Consider the following 18523-nt stretch of genomic DNA (forward strand, 5'->3'; position numbering starts at 1 on the left):
AGATGCAGCTGTGGCGAGAATGATTTCGAAGTCCGAAGCCACGGGTTGTTTAGACGATAGATCCCGTAGTGGCCGGCCGAGCACAAGGCGTAATGCTGCTGAGACAGTTCAGGAAGAAATGGGAGACTGTAGCGGGTTCGTCTATGCATGGGGAAGTCAGCGCTCGTGCAGTCGCACGTCGCAACGGCATTCCATACACTACTGTTTGGTTGGTACTGATGTGTACCATCTGATGCTATCCGTACAAAATCCATCGGCATCATGAACTGTTACCTGGCGATTTAGTGAAGCGGAGAGCATTTGCGACGTGGGCGTTTCAAAAGATGGCGGAAAATGACGATTGGTTGAGTAACGTGTTGTGGACCGACGAATCTCGTTTCACGCTCCGAAGGTCTGTCAACGCCCACAACTGCAGAATTTGGGCTACCGAAAATCCCATGTCGTGGAAGCTCCGTTGCACGACGAGAAAGTCACGGTATGGGTTGGTTTTGCCACATCTACCGTTATCGGGACTTTTTCTTCGAAGAAATGCGTGATTCTGTTTTGAAGCTGCTATCGTGACGGGTGAGAGGTACGCCGATATGTTACAGAATCGCATCATCCCCAGCCTGGCTGCTGGAACGTACGATGTTTATGCAGGATGGCGCTCCACCCCATATTGCTAGACGCGTGAAAGGTCTCTTGCGCGCGTCGTTTGGTGATGATCGTGTGCTTAGCCGCCACTTTCGTCTTGCTTGGCCTCCTAGGTCCCCAGACCTTAGTACGTGCGATTATAGGCTTTGGGGTTATCTGAAGTCGCAAGTGTATCGTGATCGACCGACATCTCTAGGGATGCTGAAAGACAAGATCCGACGCCATTGCCTCGCCATAACTCCGGACATGCTTTACAGTGCTGTTCACAACATTATTTCTCGACTACAGCTATTGTCGAGGAATGATGGTGGACATATTGAGCATTTCCTGTAAAGAATATCATCTTTGCTTTGTCTTACTTTGTTACGCTAATTATTGCTATTCTGATCAGATGAAGCGCCATCTGTCGGACATTTTTTGAACGTTTGTATTTTTTTGGTTCTAATAAAACCCCATGCCATTCCAAGCATATGCGTCAATTTTTACCTTTGTATCTACATTATTCCGTGATTTATTCAGTTTTCAAATTTATACTGACTTTTTGATCACCCGGTATTTTGGTTTTGAATGAACATAGCCTTTTATACTGTGTTCTAGTTGATTGACATCCACATTTTTGGTCACGCAAATAATCGATAGAGACATAATAATCAGCTGTAATATAAGGACGTTAGCTGCTCAGTCGGTCTGCAGCAATCAGTAAAGAAATGTACCAATCATTAAAATTAACCACAGCAGAAAGTTTAATGTGCATGTTCGCACCTTCAGATCTTAACAGAAGAACTGGCTCCCCATGTAAATCGATAATTAATGTCTAGATCCGTAGGACCAAATTGAGAAGCAAATCTCCAAGGTCATGGAACGTGTCAGTACATGGAGTTACAACATAAAACTAATAACAGACAAAATAAAATGTTTATGAATCCAAAATAAGTCAAATTATAGGCTGAAGTTCACACGATCAACAATATAACGTAGGAGTCAGCCTATTTTTTTTTTTTTTCAAGGAACTCCTTGACAGAATAGAAACAGCGACTCTAGAGGCAACTCTTCAGTTTCGATTTGAAAACGCGTGGATTACTGGTAAGATTTTTGGATTCTTGTGGTAGATTACTGAAAATGGATGCAGCAGTATACTGCACACCTTTCTGCACGAGAGTTAAGGAACTGCGATCCAAATGCGGACTGGATTTCTGACCGGTATTAACAGAGTGAAATCTGCTAATTCTTGGGAATAAGCTGATACTGTTAGCAAAAAACGACACTACAGAATATTATATTGAGAGGCTAATGTCAGAATACCAATACCAGTGAACAGGGGTCGACAAGAGGATCGCGAACTCACACCACTTATTGCCCGACTGCCCGTTTCTGAACCAAAAATATCCTTTGAGAATGGGTAGTTACCCCAAAATATAACACCATGTGACATAAGCGAATGAAAATAAGCAAAGTAGACTAATTTTCGTGTCGGACGATCACTTACTTAAGATACCGTTAGAATAGGAAAAATGGCAGCATTAAATCTTTGAGCAAGATCCTGAACGTGAGTTTTACATTACAGTTTACTATCTATCTGGACACTGGAAATTTGAACCGCTGAGTTTCTCTAATCGTGTGCACAATCTGTGAAATTAAAATCTCCGGATTTGTTGAATTGTGTGTTAGAAACTGTAAAAACTGTGTCTTATGTGATTTAGTGTTAGTTTATTTTCGACAAGCCATGAACTTAAGTCATGAACTGCACTATTTGAAACAGAGCCAATATTGCACACAACATCCTTTACTACCAAGTTAATGTCATCAGCAAACTGAAATATTTTAGAATTACCTGTAATACTAGAGGGCCTATCATTTACATAAATAAGGAGCATTTATACATTTATAATTTATATAAAATTATATTAATAGAGGTAGGTGATGGATTGAATTCAGGCATCATTTTTCACTATGCGAAAACCACCATTGTAGATAAACGTCGTGCCAAGAAGTCACCACATCAAAGTCACTGACAGGTGGTAGACTAACATTCACACATCTACACCTGCTCCCAGTGGAATTCTATGTGTTGGTGAACAGCAGGTTCCGGGTTTGGCAGCTGGCGTAACTCAGCTACGGTATAGTCGAATGACAACAGGTCAGGAAGTCATTATGTGGGCCGTAGCTCCTGATATAACGTTCCCTCGTCCGTAACAGTAGAAAAGCCCTGAGTATAGCGACATACAGAAACACAGAACAATAGTAATAACAATAATTTTAATAATAATAATTAGGGATTGACTGACATGACATGTACTTATAGTCTTCTCCTTCCGAGACGATCGCTGTGATTTGTGATGCTTAATGCTGAAGAGTGAATGAAAAAGTTCATGCAGTCAATTTATTCTAAGAAAATGCTCTAAGTTTGGGTAGCTAATTTTACATGGAGCTGGCTGTGGAGAACCTTTGGGTGGGGTGGGGGTATCTACATCTACACCCACCCATATATTCCGCAAGCCACCATGCGGTACGTGGCGGAGGGCACCCTGTACTACTACTAGCCATTTCCTTTCTTGTTCCGCACGTCAACAGGTCGAGGGAAAAACGACTGTCTGTAGGCCTTCGTCCTAATTCCTTGTATTTTACCGTCGTGGTCCTTGTACGCATTGTATATTGGCGGCAGCAGAAACATTCGGTAACCAGCTCAAAATGCCGGTTCTCTAATTTTTCTTAGCAGTGATCCTCGAAAAGAACGTGTTCTTCCCTCCAAGAACCATTAGAGTTCCCGAAGCATCTCTGCAATATTTACATGTTGTTCGAACCTGCTGCTAACAATCTAGCAGCCCGCCTCTGAATTACTTCAGTGTACTACTTCAAGCAGACCTGGTACGGATCCCAAACAATCGAGCAATATTGAAGAATAGGTCGCAGCACATCCTTTATGCTGTCTCCTTTCCGGATACACTGCACTTTACTAAAAATCTCCCAATAAAGCGAAGCTGACTATTCACCATTGATACTATAGTCCTCATATGCTTGTTCCATCTCATATCGCTTTGCAACGCTACTGCCAGATATGTAAACGACGTGACTGTCTCAAGCAGTACACTAATAATGCTGTTTCCGAAAACTACAGGTATGTTTTTCCTGTTCGTCCGCTTTTACTTACAGTTTTTCACATTTAGAGCTAGCTGCCATTCATCAATACAACTAGAAACTTTGTCTAAGTCATGTCGTATCTTCCTATGTCACTGACCTTTGACACCTAACCATACAACACACCATCATGAGCAAACAATTGCAGATTGCTGCCCATCCCGACAGCCAATTCATTCATATATATAGAGATTAATATCGTTCCTATCACACATCCGTAGTGTGCTCTATGGGACTTAACATCTGAGGTTATCAGTCCCCTAGAACTTAGAAGTACTTAAACCTAACCAAACTAAGGAAATCACACATATCCATGCCCGACGCAGGAATTCGAACCTGCGACCGTAGCAGCAGCACGGTTCCAAACAGAAGCGCCTAGAACCGCTCGGCCTCACCGGCCGGCTTCTAAAGATAATCTTTTCTCTGACGAACACTCGCAGTGGGGGACAATATACTGGGTTCTATTACTTAAGAAGTCTTAAGCCACTCACACATCTGTGAACGTTTTCCATATGCTCGTAAGTTCTTTAAAGACGGGGCCCTCCCTCGTTCCCATCCATTGCTTTGGCAGTTGGCCGGATGCAATTCGCAGAATAAAAGTGCTACTGCTGATGTCAGCAAAATATAGAATTTTCATTTATGTCGGCTGTAATATGACACCAGAGATAAGGAAGTGCTACTGCTGACGTCAACCCTTTTCTGCCAAGAACAAACTGTGAGACATTACTCTCACCTCCGACCTTAACAATCTGATGCTTCAGAAGGAATGGGTATTCTGTACATGGTAGAAGGTAAATCCTAACGAGGAAACCAAGACGTGATGCCATTTAATCAAGCTAGAATGATCAACACCTAGAGCAGCGTCCATTGTGAGGACCAACAACTACTAAGGTAGGTTGGGTCCAAAATAGACAAGGAATCAGACCAGTCTTCTATCCACGAAAATTAAAGAATGTAACAATATGTTGAAGATAATCTTGGCCTGAGAATACCACAGATTTGTAATACTCTTTTCGAATGTGATAAAAGTTATATGACCAGTCTATTCAGAGTATTGGCGATCGTAGCATTAAACATCAGCGTCACTGTAAACATAGATTTCTCGAAAATCAGACATGTGCGAACAAAGCTGGTTAAATAAATAAATTGTTTGAAACAACAAGAATTATTGCTCACACATCGAATTATTGGGACCCTGTGATCAAGAAAGCAGCTGAAATCAGAATATGTAGCAAGAACTTTGTTAGAGACACAGGCTATTCACTTGTCAATGCACGAAAGCATGCACTTGATAAAGAAAGAGCGAGTGATGCCGCTAAAGCCGAAGCTGGTGAGAGAGGACAAATATAATGTATGGACATAGAAGGCGCCACCTCGACACGCCCTGTTTCCACTGTGCTGTCATGACGTAATCCAGCGAATCTGCTGGGCATACAAGTGCGAACCTCGCTAATATCACCAAAGTAAAACTAAGCACCTGACGACGATGATGGAAGCAATTATTAAAAGCTTGGCATTTTATGCCTTTTTGACCACGCAACTGAACCAAGTTCTTTATAGCCAAGCACTCCACTGTGATCGACTTTGAAGCCAAAGTGCCATGTAGTTTGCACTATCAGACAACATAAATTAGGTTTACCTCTTCTGAATAGTAAACATTTCATACTTCTGGATAAGGTGAATACATTGGCTTGGGATCACTATTGAACGAATATGGTGATGATTATGGATTTTAATCAAAATATCTGAAAAAGGTAAACAATATAAACACCTGAGAAATGTTGAAAATGAAAATTGTGTCTGTGTTCATGTGTGTATGTGCGTGAAATGTAATTTTGGATTGTGATTTTGATCTGCAACTGTAGTTGTAAGTTGGGGTATTCCTACCTTTCTGACTCATGTGATTTCCAGTCCTCGTACGAAAATACGCCTTTCTGATTGACTCTATTAAACTCTAGGACATTGTATTCCTATAAGCTTGAATTCTTCTGATTTCAGGTACGACATATACTTTTTGATGGCAGTTTATGTAATTTGGTTTGTTCATTGTATATTTTTGGGGTAATTTATGTACTTTGTTTGTGTAAGTTTGTGATCAAGAAATGGTCGTCATAATTGCTAAGAGCGGGAAAATGTAAAAACAACGAATGTATAAGCATTGTACGATTTAAACTGGGAACACCCCTTGTCAAAGCTAGAGTGTACGGAAATGTGGGTAATACGCAATGCTTACATTTACGTGGTACTAAACCTGAAAAGTAAAGGGAAAAACATTTTACTATTTAAATACTGAATATATTGCATAGCTAGAGCGTATCGAACCGTATGTAATAGGCTGTGCTTAAATTTAAAATGTACTAAAAGTGTAAAGTAAAAATATAAATATTGTACAGTTTAAACTCTTGTGATTTATATGCGAAGATGCAACTAGTTGTGTGTGTGTGTGTGTGTGTGTGTGTGTGTGTGTGTGTGTGTGTGTGTCTGTAGTTCAGAGACATGATGTCAGTACGAGCCACGTTTGCATATATAACATGAAAATATTTGTCATGACAGCATTTTACGCAAATATCTTTGCCTTGGCGGCATTTTTACGCAATTCAAGTTACTCGTTTTCTTGTTTTAATACCCTCTAAAATTCTACTCTGTCGTTGGTTGCCTCATTTTAATACTATACTAAGATTGGACTGAGAGGCGGACGAGGAGCGGTAAAGTGTAAGTGGAGTGGGAAGGGAGGAGGCTTGGATGACGATCATGAGGTCATTGATACAGGTTAGGGCTTTCCGCCATCTCGCTCTGTGATTTCATTGCTCCTGCCTTTAGGCAACCCGCACTATCTCTTGCATTTCAAGTCAGTTCAAGCGCTAGAGTCAGCAGTGCATTGAAGTGCAAAGTTCGCCAATGTTATAATCCTCACATATTCGTACATATATTTCGTCTGTATCTTTAGCGAATTTCACAGTTTCATGTTTTATTTCTGCCAGTAGCTATTGGTTGTTTCGAAAAAAAAGGTCAGTCGCTAACTGAATCTCCGCTGATTTACACCGCTAAATGTAGAGGGTGATAATTATTAAACTTCAGGAAAAAACGTAAATTAGTTATACATTATGGTGTACACACACTTTATTCCACATGTAAACGCCACTACAGATATTCAGACTTAGGCTATGACATGTTCAATATACCTGCCGTTGTTGGCGACGATGTGGCGCAGACACATAACGAAATTCTGCATTACCCGCTGAAGTGTCGGAAAACTGATGCTCTGGATGGCCTCCTGAATGGCTGTTTTGAGCACAGCAGTGGTTTTGGTGTAGTTGCTGTACACGTTGTCTTTAATACAGTCCCACAAAAAAGAGTCGCATGTGTTCCGACCCGGAGAATATGGCAGCGAAATCGAGGCACATGTCAGTGGCCTCTGGGTAGACCAGAGGCAGAATGCGGTCCCCAAAGCGTTCCTCCAGGACATAACTCTCCTGCTTTGATGGGATCGGAGTCCGTCTTGAATGAACCACATCTTGTCGAAATCAGGGTCACTTTGGATAATGGGGAGGAAATCATCTTCCAAAACCTTCTCGTTGTAAAGACATTGCTTTCACAGAAAGTCGATAATGTTTTATACACTCCTGGAAATGGAAAAAAGAACACATTGACACCGGTGTGTCAGACCCACCATACTTGCTCCGGACACTGCGAGAGGGCTGTACAAGCAATGATCACACGCACGGCACAGCGGACACACCAGGAACCGCGGTGTTGGCCGTCGAATGGCGCTAGCTGCGCAGCATTTGTGCACCGCCGCCGTCAGTGTCAGCCAGTTTGCAGTGGCATACGGAGCTCCATCGCAGTCTTTAACACTGGTAGCATGCCGCGACAGCATGGACGTGAACCGTATGTGCAGTTGACGGACTTTGAGCGAGGGCGTATAGTGGGCATGCGAGAGGCCGGGTGGACGTACCGCCGAATTGCTCAACACGTGGGGCGTGAGGTCTCCACAGTACATCGATGTTGTCGCCAGTGGTCGGCGGAAGGTGCACGTGCCCGTCGACCTGGGACCGGACCGCAGCGACGCACGGATGCACGCCAAGACCGTAGGATCCTACGCAGTGCTATAGGGGACCGCACCGCCACTTTCCAGCAAATTAGGGACACTGTTGCTCCTGGGGTATCGGCGAGGACCATTCGCAACCATCTCCATGAAGCTGGGCTACGGTCCCGCACACCGTTAGGCCGTCTTCCGCTCACGCCCCAACATCGTGCAGCCCGCCTCCAGTGGTGTCGCGACAGGCATGAATGGAGGGACGAATGGAGACGTGTCGTCTTCAGCGATGAGAGTCGCTTCTGCCTTGGTGCCAATGATGGTCGTATGCGTGTTTGGCGCCGTGCAGGTGAGCGCCACAATCAGGACTGCATGCGACCGAGGCACACAGGGCGAACACCCGGCATCATGGTGTGGAGATCGATCTCCTAGACTGGCCGTACACCTCTGGTGATCGTCGAGGGGACACTGAATAGATCACGGTACATCCAAACCGTCATCGAAACCATCGTTCTACCATTCCTAGACCGGCAAGGGAACTTGCTGTTCCAACAGGACAATGCACGTCCGCATGTATCCCGTGCCACCCAACGTGCTCTAGAAGGTGTAAGTCAACTACCCTGGCCAGCAAGATCTCCAGATCTGTCCCCCATTGAGCATGTTTGGGATTGGATGAAGCGTCGTCTCACGCGGTCTGCACGTCCAGCACGAACGCTGGTCCAACTGAGGCGCCAGGTGGAAATGGCATGGCAAGCCGTTCCACAGGACTACATCCAGCATCTCTACGATCGTCTCCATGGGAGAATAGCAGCCTGCATTGCTGCGAAAGGTGGATATACACTGTACTAGTGCCGACATTGTGCATGCTCTGTTGCCTGTGTCTATGTGCCTGTAGTTCTGTCAGTGTGATCATGTGATGTATCTGACCCCAGGAATGTGTCAATAAAGTTTCCCCTTCCTGGGACAATGAATTCACGGTGTTCTTATTTCAATTTCCAGGAGTGTATTTTATATTGTACGAATATAAATGTTCTGGTTTTATATGCTCTGTAAATTTTTGGTTAGGCTAGGAGAAGTACTGTGTCAGAGAGAGAGAGCGAACGACTATCGATAGAGATCGTGCGAGTTGTGGTATCGTAGCCGATTCGCGGGTCGAGAAAAGTTGCAAAGTTCGGCGTGAAAGATGGTGATACGCGGAGGAACAATTAATTACAGTGCGTCCGCTGTGTTAATAGGAGATCGTGCATTATTAAGTGTACAGTAAAACTTGAAAATATCGAGGGTTTGCCGTGACGATTTCAAATACTGTGTTAACCTGTGACAATTAGCCGTGAACCAGACGCCATTGTCGTGTGGAGACACTAACTGTTAGAATTGCGTGAAAGTGGAACGAAGCAAAATGTTAAGTAAAAGAACAGTGCTGTGGTTTGATCAAGAAACGTTTATTATATCATCCAAACTGTTTAAAGACGACGACGTAAATTGAACTGATGTTTAACGGACTGTTATAGTGATAAACACATGTGACTGTTTTCCTGTGGCAACACGGTGAAAGAACTGTGCGAAGTATTGGCATTAACCGGCTATATGTCGTAAATACTAAAGACATTGCACAATTCCAACCTAACCGCACCGCGTGATTAATAAACTTTTAATAATAAAACGTAGCGCGCGTAACGACAACTCAAACACTGGAACTATTATTATCGCGCCAGTGCTGCCAGCTGATTCGACTACAACGGAGACGTGGACCACCGCCGTAACTGGAATATTAATGAAACAGGAGGAACCATCATTATCTTCACCCCACGAACGAGGATTAACTTCACACATCATCCACCCGTACCACCGTTGGTGTCATCGCGCTGCCTCCAGCAACAGTTAAGACATTAAAAGAAAATTATTGCGCTCTCTCTCATTTCAAAATTAAAGGCAATTGCAGTTAAATTATCTATTTTAAAAATACTGGCACAATATCAAGGTTCAATTTTGTTTAGTTCCAATAAATACTCTTTCCATTATTTCGTCTTGTTGACAGTGTTGAAAATCCGCCAAATTAAAATTAAATTAATAATTTTCATTCTTAATTCTTCTGAGACATTTTGCTGCTCATCATAATTTTATTTTAATGTTTGTGTGTAACTTCTTTTGGAGGGAGTACACATTTTATTTTTTGTGTAGTAAAATTAGCTACTGTAAAATCACGTATATTACCAGCTGATGCTGTCCGCCATTACTGCTTGAAAACTGCCCAATAGTATTTTTGCACCTATTTTCTCGTTGGCTGTCAGCCTCAAAACAAAATTACGTATTTCGTCGGCATCTAGCAGATGCGCGATATCTATTTAGGTCCCTACAATATTTTTTTTTACTTTTGCATGTTTACTGGAACTATATTGACTTTAATTGTTCATTTGGCCCCCGTTGAAGTGATTTATCGCATCTATATAGTAATTGTACTGAATTACCTAATTTACTTTTCTTATTACGTAAACATTGGCATACCATATTTAGATTGAAAATGACATGTCATTGGTCCCACATAAGATTCTGCACGTTCTGACAAAGACTATGCCAATTTTTTTTTCGTCCATGACTAATAGGGATAGTCAGATTCCTTGTATAGGTCATGTTTTATTATTTAAGAGGTTTTGTTTCGAGGAATATCGCACCAATTACTCCGTGAGTGGGCAGTGAACACCACACAGTCGCCCGTTGAGGTTGCAGAGACTTCTCGGATGCGGACTTTGAGTCCCGAAAATGCTCCAGTTTTACTTATTGACGAACCCATGTAAGTGAAAGTGGGCTTCGTCTATAAGCCAAATCATACCGATTCCCATCGTGCCCGATGCTAACCATGTATTTTTTACGTCCTAAAGCAAACAGTTCAGTTCTTTATAATTCAATAATTGTCGCCTGAATTTGCGGTACTGAGCCATGTGGTACGACCTCTGACCGCGAAAGTTCGTTGCAGGTCCACTGTCACGATGTTGTTGACGCACTGACTGGCAAGAATATGAGACAGATTGAGCTTCACACATTTAAAGTATTCTAGTTAACTTTGGGATAGACATACTAATAGAACATTTTCTATTACACCGCCTAATCGTCACCCACAATCTAGTGGTAGTAGGATTACCTTAACTCCACACTTTTTTCATGCAAATAATGAATCATGTAAACCATATTAAAATTTTAGCTGAAATTGTACCACGTGTCCCTGAGTTACATGTTTATATAATGCATTTCAAACCAAACCTGTGGCCATAGGCTGGTGAGAGTCTCACACTGTCACAGCAGTTTTTACCAGATAGCAAGTGATAAGTCTGCCAAGTTTGGTAGAAGCTCATTGAAGTACTACAGGGATACGCTGATATGTCACAGTGGTTGCACCGTCCCTCTTCACCCCCGCATCGCTCCACCCTTCCACGAACAGTAGTGCTGAAACTGTCCCCAAGTTTAATGACCTCGGAAACTTGGAATTCTATACTTAAATCCGTCGTTATCCTTTAACTGTCACCCATGCCCTTGCCGCTGGGAGTGGTTGCGATACATTACTCACGAAATAGTACCCATAAATAATTGTTGAAACAATGAGTGATGTACATACAAAATTTGATTCAAACTGCTTCAGACGTTTCTGAGTTAATCTTCTGTGCCACTTCATTTTTTATCGCAGTCCCTACGGGTGTTAGGTGGTTCTTACCACTACAAAAATCTTTGCTGGCGTGCACACAACTATTCACCAAGTTTCGTAGTAATCGAATGAATAGTATAGGAGTGCGTGGAATGCAAAAAAAAAAAAAAAAACAAATATTTATTTTTGTTTATTTGATTATATCGTAAAAGATTTAACCGAGCAGACCGTTATTATGAAAATACTCGAGTCTCAATTCCTCCCGTTGTTACAATAGACTGATTGACCAATGGTATATTATCAACATGAGTTACGACAGCCATTGCTTTAAAACAAGACCGCTGTGATATAACCAGCAGTTGTTCAATGTCCTCAGTTTTTTATTGGCAGTCGTGCAGAGCACGGAAGGAGCTGCTGGTATCTGCTGGGCTGCAGCTCTGCTAGTCGGTAAATACAGCACACATTCCGGCCCCGCAGAGAAACTGTTTCAATCCATTATATTGCGTTGGAACAAAGAGCACCAAATCAATGAGCCATTCCAATTTCTCATTTGTTTCGAGGACTGAAAAGCACGCAGCCGGCATTCCGGAGCTGTCACATCCTGCTGCAGGCAAATCGGTGAGTCGCTTTCTGCTGCCGCTGCTGCTGGCCGTGTGTCATTGCGTAGGTCGTTTGCCGAGGCGCTTGTGGGGCCACATTTGGAACATAAGTATGAAGTGTATACATGTACTTAAAAAATTCTAACAATAAAACAAAAGGAGCAGTTCACTAAACCACAGTCCTAAAAAAAGGAAGAACAGACACGATTATCGTTATATCAGAGGCAATAGCGGGGTCGATTACAATGTCAGAAAAGATTGGACGAATAGCAGGAGAAAAAATCTTTTGTGGTGCAAAGTGACAATGACAGCAAGCTGAATGAATATATTAAATAATTTCCTTACGCCAAGTAATTGCTATCTGCACTGTTAGGAAAAGTTATACTAATAAGGGATTCATTAGGATGATACAAGTTTGTCTCTTTTTCCCTGCCGTTATGTGGATATAGCTCCACAACAGTTAGCCAATAAACTGCTCAACATACGAGGTCCCGTAAACTACTCTGATGGTTGTTGTTATTTACATTTCTTCCTAAGCGCAGCGGGCTTGTAAAATGGTTCAAATGGCTCTGAGCACTATGCGACTTAACATCTGAGGCCATCAGTCCCCTAGAAGTTAAAACTACTTAAACCTAACTAACCTAAGGACATCACACACACCCATGCTCGAAGCAGGATTCGGACCTGCCACAGTAGCGGTCGCGCGGTTCCAGACTGAAGTGTCTCGGACCGCTCGGCCACAGCGGCCGGCCGCGGGCTCGTAGAGGCTATGTCGTCTTTTACTGATATAATTATATAGACGTACGTACATTTATTAGAATGAAATCAGTGATGTTGTTCTTGATGATATGGTGACGTTGAGTCATGAGACGGTGTGGTGCTGTCGGCTCCTGCTAACATTTTCTAGGTCAGGGATTTACGTGTAGATGGGACTGAAAAAGAAACGATAGGAAATTGGCATGAGTATTGACATGAGTATTGTGAGAGGTCAAAGTCGTGATGCAGCCAGCAGGTGGAATATAGGATGGTACATACGGCAGGAAATGCGGCAGTCGTTGAAAATAGGTGGGGTAGGGTAAGGTGTAGATCATAGGATCAGTTGATCTCGCATATTTTAGGAGGTGATGATAGTTGAAATTACCGAGAAAAAGAACATGAAGTACGTTGAGGTATAAGGATGGTGGGACACGACTTCAGAGTTTTTGTGCACCACACTACTAACTGGTGGCGATCAGCCGTTTTGTATGCTAAACACAACAACGTGTTTCGAGACAAAAACGTAAGTTGTCAAGTTAAGCTTATTAGGTTAAAACTCTAAGAATTATACCAACACATTTTATTAATGCAGCAAATGTGTTGGAATACTTTTTAGTGTTTTAACCTCGTAAGATGGAATTGGCAGTCTAATAATAAGAACGTTGTCTCTTGAAACAGATTGCTGTGTGTAGAGCATAAAACATATGAATGCTACCAGATATTACTTTTACGATGATAATGATGCTGTAGTAGGCCAGGATTCTCTCTCATGGGGGATACAATCTGGTGCTCGGATTAGCTTTCGCGGGTTTCATAGGAGTTACAATGGAATTGCAGGTGTATTTCGAGTTGCTGGAACTTCATCAGCTGCTGAAGGATATGGGTTAGAATAAATGCAGACAGAAACTGAGACACAGTATGTGGCACTAAGGGGTATGGAGAATGTGGTAAGACATTAGATGGGCAGAGATCCATGCAACTCTTGCGTTACTGTTCTTGTGATCAGAGCATGTCTTATAGGCAGTTCCAGTATTTCGCTTTGTTATCAGCTTTAGTCTATTGTACGCTTTGTTTTTTATGGTTCGTAGTTGAAGGTTCCAGGTTAGCTTTAGACTGGGTGTTAATCCAATATATTTTAGTACTGTTATTAGGTTAACAGAACGGCATTGGATCGTGAAGGAGGGTAAGCAAGACGGAAAGTTCATGTGACTTCCCATAAATTTATTTCATGGGTTCTAGCAGCAGTGATGAAATGGTGGAATCATTGAAAGGACCGAAGAATGTAATCGACAGCAAGGAAATCGTCACTGACAACGTTTTGAAGTACTTACATGAGAGGGGATGGTGTAGGGACGTCAACTGTGACAGGATGCATCCTTGGGCAAGTCTGCTGTTGTATGGATAAATCAACGAGAGTGTATTATTATATACTGAATAGGATGAACATTGTGCTATCAACGATAAATTAAAGGTGGACGTAATTTACTAGAAGTATATGCCAGTGAGATCTGAAGAGAAAAAGAGAACATCATTCACTGATGTAGGCCTTTTCGACATTTAAATATCGAAACAGGGGCAGTCGGCGTTTGTTCTGTTACTAGTACATGTGAGGGTGGATCGCCAATTCAAAACTTGAATCGGATGTAACAGTAGGTGATGGGGAGGGGAAGATACCTTTCAATGGGTTTGGTAGGCTTATCAGAGCTTGTCAAATGATGGGTTCATGGGATTTGCTAACACAAGGCTGATAGGAAGGCAGGAAGAGGTTTCCTTAGGAAAATTACTGGGTTTTAGGGCGAGGAGATTCTTCAACTGTTCAGGGTAGAAACCGTTATAGATGATGTTTTATATTGACTTGCAAGTGTTTCTGAGAAGAAGAATGGACTTTGTGTAATGTGGCGGAATCTTGATCAGTGTCTGTCTTAAGTTCCTGACAATCGTAACTTCTACTTCGCGTGTACTGATCAATGTGTTTAATGTAGTGTGGAGTGTAAGCACTGAAAAACAAGAAGCGTTCAAGGATATACTGGACCATGGTGTGGTAAAAGTAGGTATCATCATGAGCGGTGAATGTGCCTTGAGGTAATACTTAGACTGACAGGGAAGTGTTGATTGTATGTAAGAATGGATAGTGTGGAGAATATTCCGACCTGTGATCAGGCGGACAGCGTTCCAAACCTTGCTTAAACTTGTGGATAGCGTTCTAATGAGTTTAGTACATGTCTGTATCCAGTTCTTGTCACTGGTGTGCAAGTGAGCTGCGGTCATGGCTCTACAAGAGCAGGCAGCATTCCCTAAATATTTCAAGAGCTCATGGGGGAAAGGGACTGGAGACGACGGCAGCAGCAACTTCAGCCAATTTTTGTCGCAAAAAGGAAACAGTGTCTTTTAGATTTCGGAGGGTAAAAGGGTGGAGTACAATGCTATACATTCCATCAACATGGCTGTAATCTGGAAGTAGCCTGGGTGGGATGTACTGGGTTTCGATTCTTGTTTGTGGAGATTTCGTTAGGACGTGCTCATTGTCATTTTCAGTAGTACCACTGTATGGGTTGGATGCTATCTGGGCATGTAAATGTTTTGAAGGCTGATATAGCTTGATGAATGGTGCCATCTGTGTTCTTGGGGTAGCCTCTCCGGCTAGTAATCGAAAGGTACTCGGTCCTGTTTTCGATCTTCACCACTGAATAAATTTCGAATAAAGAATCATCAGGAATGGCGAACAAAGATTTATGGCCCAAGATGTCGTCCTCATTCTGCCAACAGCCTTGTCAAAGACGGTCAAGGAGCGGATTGGATTTCAGGGCACTCCTGCCCTTTGGGTGAGAAACTGCCGCTAAAAATCGAAAGAATCAGCAATTATCAACAGCATGATGATCTCTCCATTGCAAAAATTCCAGACTATTTCCTGATTGTGATACCCGGAGAGGCTTCCAAGGGGAAAGTAACGCTGAGAACAAGAAAGATTCAATAACGAACGAAGGGATAACGAGATGTAAAATGTCAGAAATTTGGACGTGGTAAGGGAACTAGAAAATTTGAAAAGCGGAATGCTAAGACTCAGTATAGATATAATGGCAATCACAAAAGTAAAGTTCAAAGAAGACAAGGAATTGTGGTTGGTCGAGTGTAGGGTAAAATCAACAGAAGCAAAAAAATGTTATAATGTGGCCAGGATAAGCTACGAATAGGAAGGCAAGGCAGAGAGTAAGTTATTGGGAACAGTTCCGTTACACAGTTGTTTTCATCAGAATCAACATCAAACCAACAGCGACGACAGTAGTTCAGGTATACATGCCGAAGTCTCAAGCAGAAGTAGAATGGGTAACTTAGAACGTAAAGGGAGACTAAAATCTAATACTAAGGAATGAAGAGATATACTTGAAATTCACCGAGGCAATATAGACACTGCGATAATGAACAGATCAACAGGCATTTCAGTTGAAGACGAAAGGATATCTCTAAAAATCACAGAAGTTGGAAAGATAAAGATAGGTAGAAAGAAGTTAATTGCTAAGAAACCAAAAATAACAGAAGTACTTCATTTGATCGACATAAGAAGGAAGTAAAAGAAAATGTTCAGAGAAATTCAGGAATGCAGAAAAACAAGCACTTAGGAATAAAATGAAAATGTGGTGCAGGGAAGCTAAGGCGAAATGGCTGCGTGAGAAATGTAAAGAAATGTAAAAAGGCTTGAGTGTAAGAAGGCTGACTCAACACATAGAAAAGTCGAAGCAACATTCGATGAAATTAAAAGCACGAGTGACAACATTAAGACTGTAATTGGAATTGTACTGTTAAATGAAGAGTAGACCGAAGATGGGTGGAAAAAGTAACCTGAAACCCTCTATGAGGGGAGGGCCTTTCTTATGAAATGATAGAAGAAGAAGCAGTAGTCAATAAGAAAGAGATAGGGGATCAACTATTAGAATTGAAGACAGAATTGGACGAATTAAGATCAAATAAGGCAGAGGGGACTGAAGAAATGAGAGTACCATGAAACTTAACATCAGGTTTGGGACCAAAAAATAGATAAAGTTCAGGAATTCAAATACGTAGGCAGCAAAGTGATCCATGATGGACAGAGCAAGGAGGACAAAATGAAGACTATCACTGGTAAAAATCGCTTTCCTGTCCAAGACAAGTCTACTGATACCAAACATAGGCCTTAGTCCGAGGAAGAAATTTCCGAGAATATACGTTTGGAGCACAGCATGATACGTGGGGAGTCGGAAAATAAGTTTCCCCTGTCGACTGTAGTCACAGTTGTTTGAGAAAGGAAAAAAAAAGAAAAAAAGAGAATGGGACATTAAAGATAAGACATATCTTTACTTTTCTTTATAATTTTCAAGTACACTGAGACATTTGTCATACCGCTTTATGAGCTTCAAAAAGGCTTCCAGCAAAATATCAGGGCGTTGCATAGGGAAGAAGCGTTGAATGGCTTGTTTGACGTCAACATTACGGCCATAGCGTCATCCGCCGAGAGTCTTCTTCAAATCAGGATACAGACGGAAGTCACTTCGTGCGAGATCCGGACTGTAAGGCTGGTGGTGTAGGAGCTCCCAACAAAGAGTTTCAATATGGTTTCGCGTTGCCGCCGCCGTGTGTGATCTCGCATTGTCATCCAACAGCAGAACGCCAGATCTGAGAAGGCCAGGCCGCTTTTCCGAATCACCTCTTTCAATTTCGACAGAGTGGCCCAATACCGCGCAGCACTGATGGATGCATCCTCCAGAAAGTCCAGCAGCAAAACTCCTTTGGCTTTCCAGAAAAAGGTAAGTAGCACTTTACCTGCAGACGGAGTGCTTTTGAACTTATTTTGGACAGGTGATGATTGATGTTTCCACTCCATGGATGCGGCCTTCGATTTGGGCGTGTAATGGTGGACCCACGTTTCATCCCCCGTCACAATCCGAGACAGTAGGTCATTGCCAGATTCATGGTAACTCACGAGCTGTTCCAGGATGAATGTCATGCGTTGTTCCATGTGTGTCGGGGTCAGTTGGTGGGGTACCCATCGTGCTGTCACCTTCCTGTAACGAAGAATGTCATGGATGATCTTGTGAGCTCACTCATGTCCGATTCCAAGTTTTGCCGCTACTCCGTCGATGGTGATACGCCGGTTCGCTTTAATGATGCCATCCACCTTCTTGACATTTGCATCTGTAGTGGCACCATCTCCACACCATTTGCCTCGACATCACACCTGCCCCATACACCTCTACAAGGCGGTTATGAAATTCTGTGCCTGGTACCCCACGTGCCCATTCATAGCGATAACAGCTCTCACTTCCGCCTGTGACCAAGAGTCCAAAACGCACCTTCTCTCCATAGCTCCGGGAAAAGACTGAGCGACTCCATGGCGTGTTGTGTGCACCACGACCAAATGGTGGATAGAATTGGAAGGAAAATCAGCATTGGCCGTATTTTGTGGTTTTTTGGCAGCAGCGATATCTGCTTGATCGCGGTCGACCTCTACCCAATGGTGTATCGGTGCCTTGCACGTGAGAGTTCACCCGCCATGTCGTCTTTCGGGCATGTCACACAACTCTGCCCACAGTCTGCAAGGGGAAACTAATTTTCCAACTCCCCCTCGTATGTTTGGGAAACATGGGCTTTGGGAGGGGAATCGAAGAAAAGAAAGGGATATATGGAAATCACTCACTGGAAGAAGGGACAGGATGCTGGAACATCTGATAAGACATCAGGTATTACAGGAAGCTA

The sequence above is a fragment of the Schistocerca gregaria genome, chromosome 2 (assembly GCF_023897955.1).
Source record: "Schistocerca gregaria isolate iqSchGreg1 chromosome 2, iqSchGreg1.2, whole genome shotgun sequence".
Taxonomy (NCBI): Eukaryota; Metazoa; Arthropoda; class Insecta; order Orthoptera; family Acrididae; genus Schistocerca; species Schistocerca gregaria.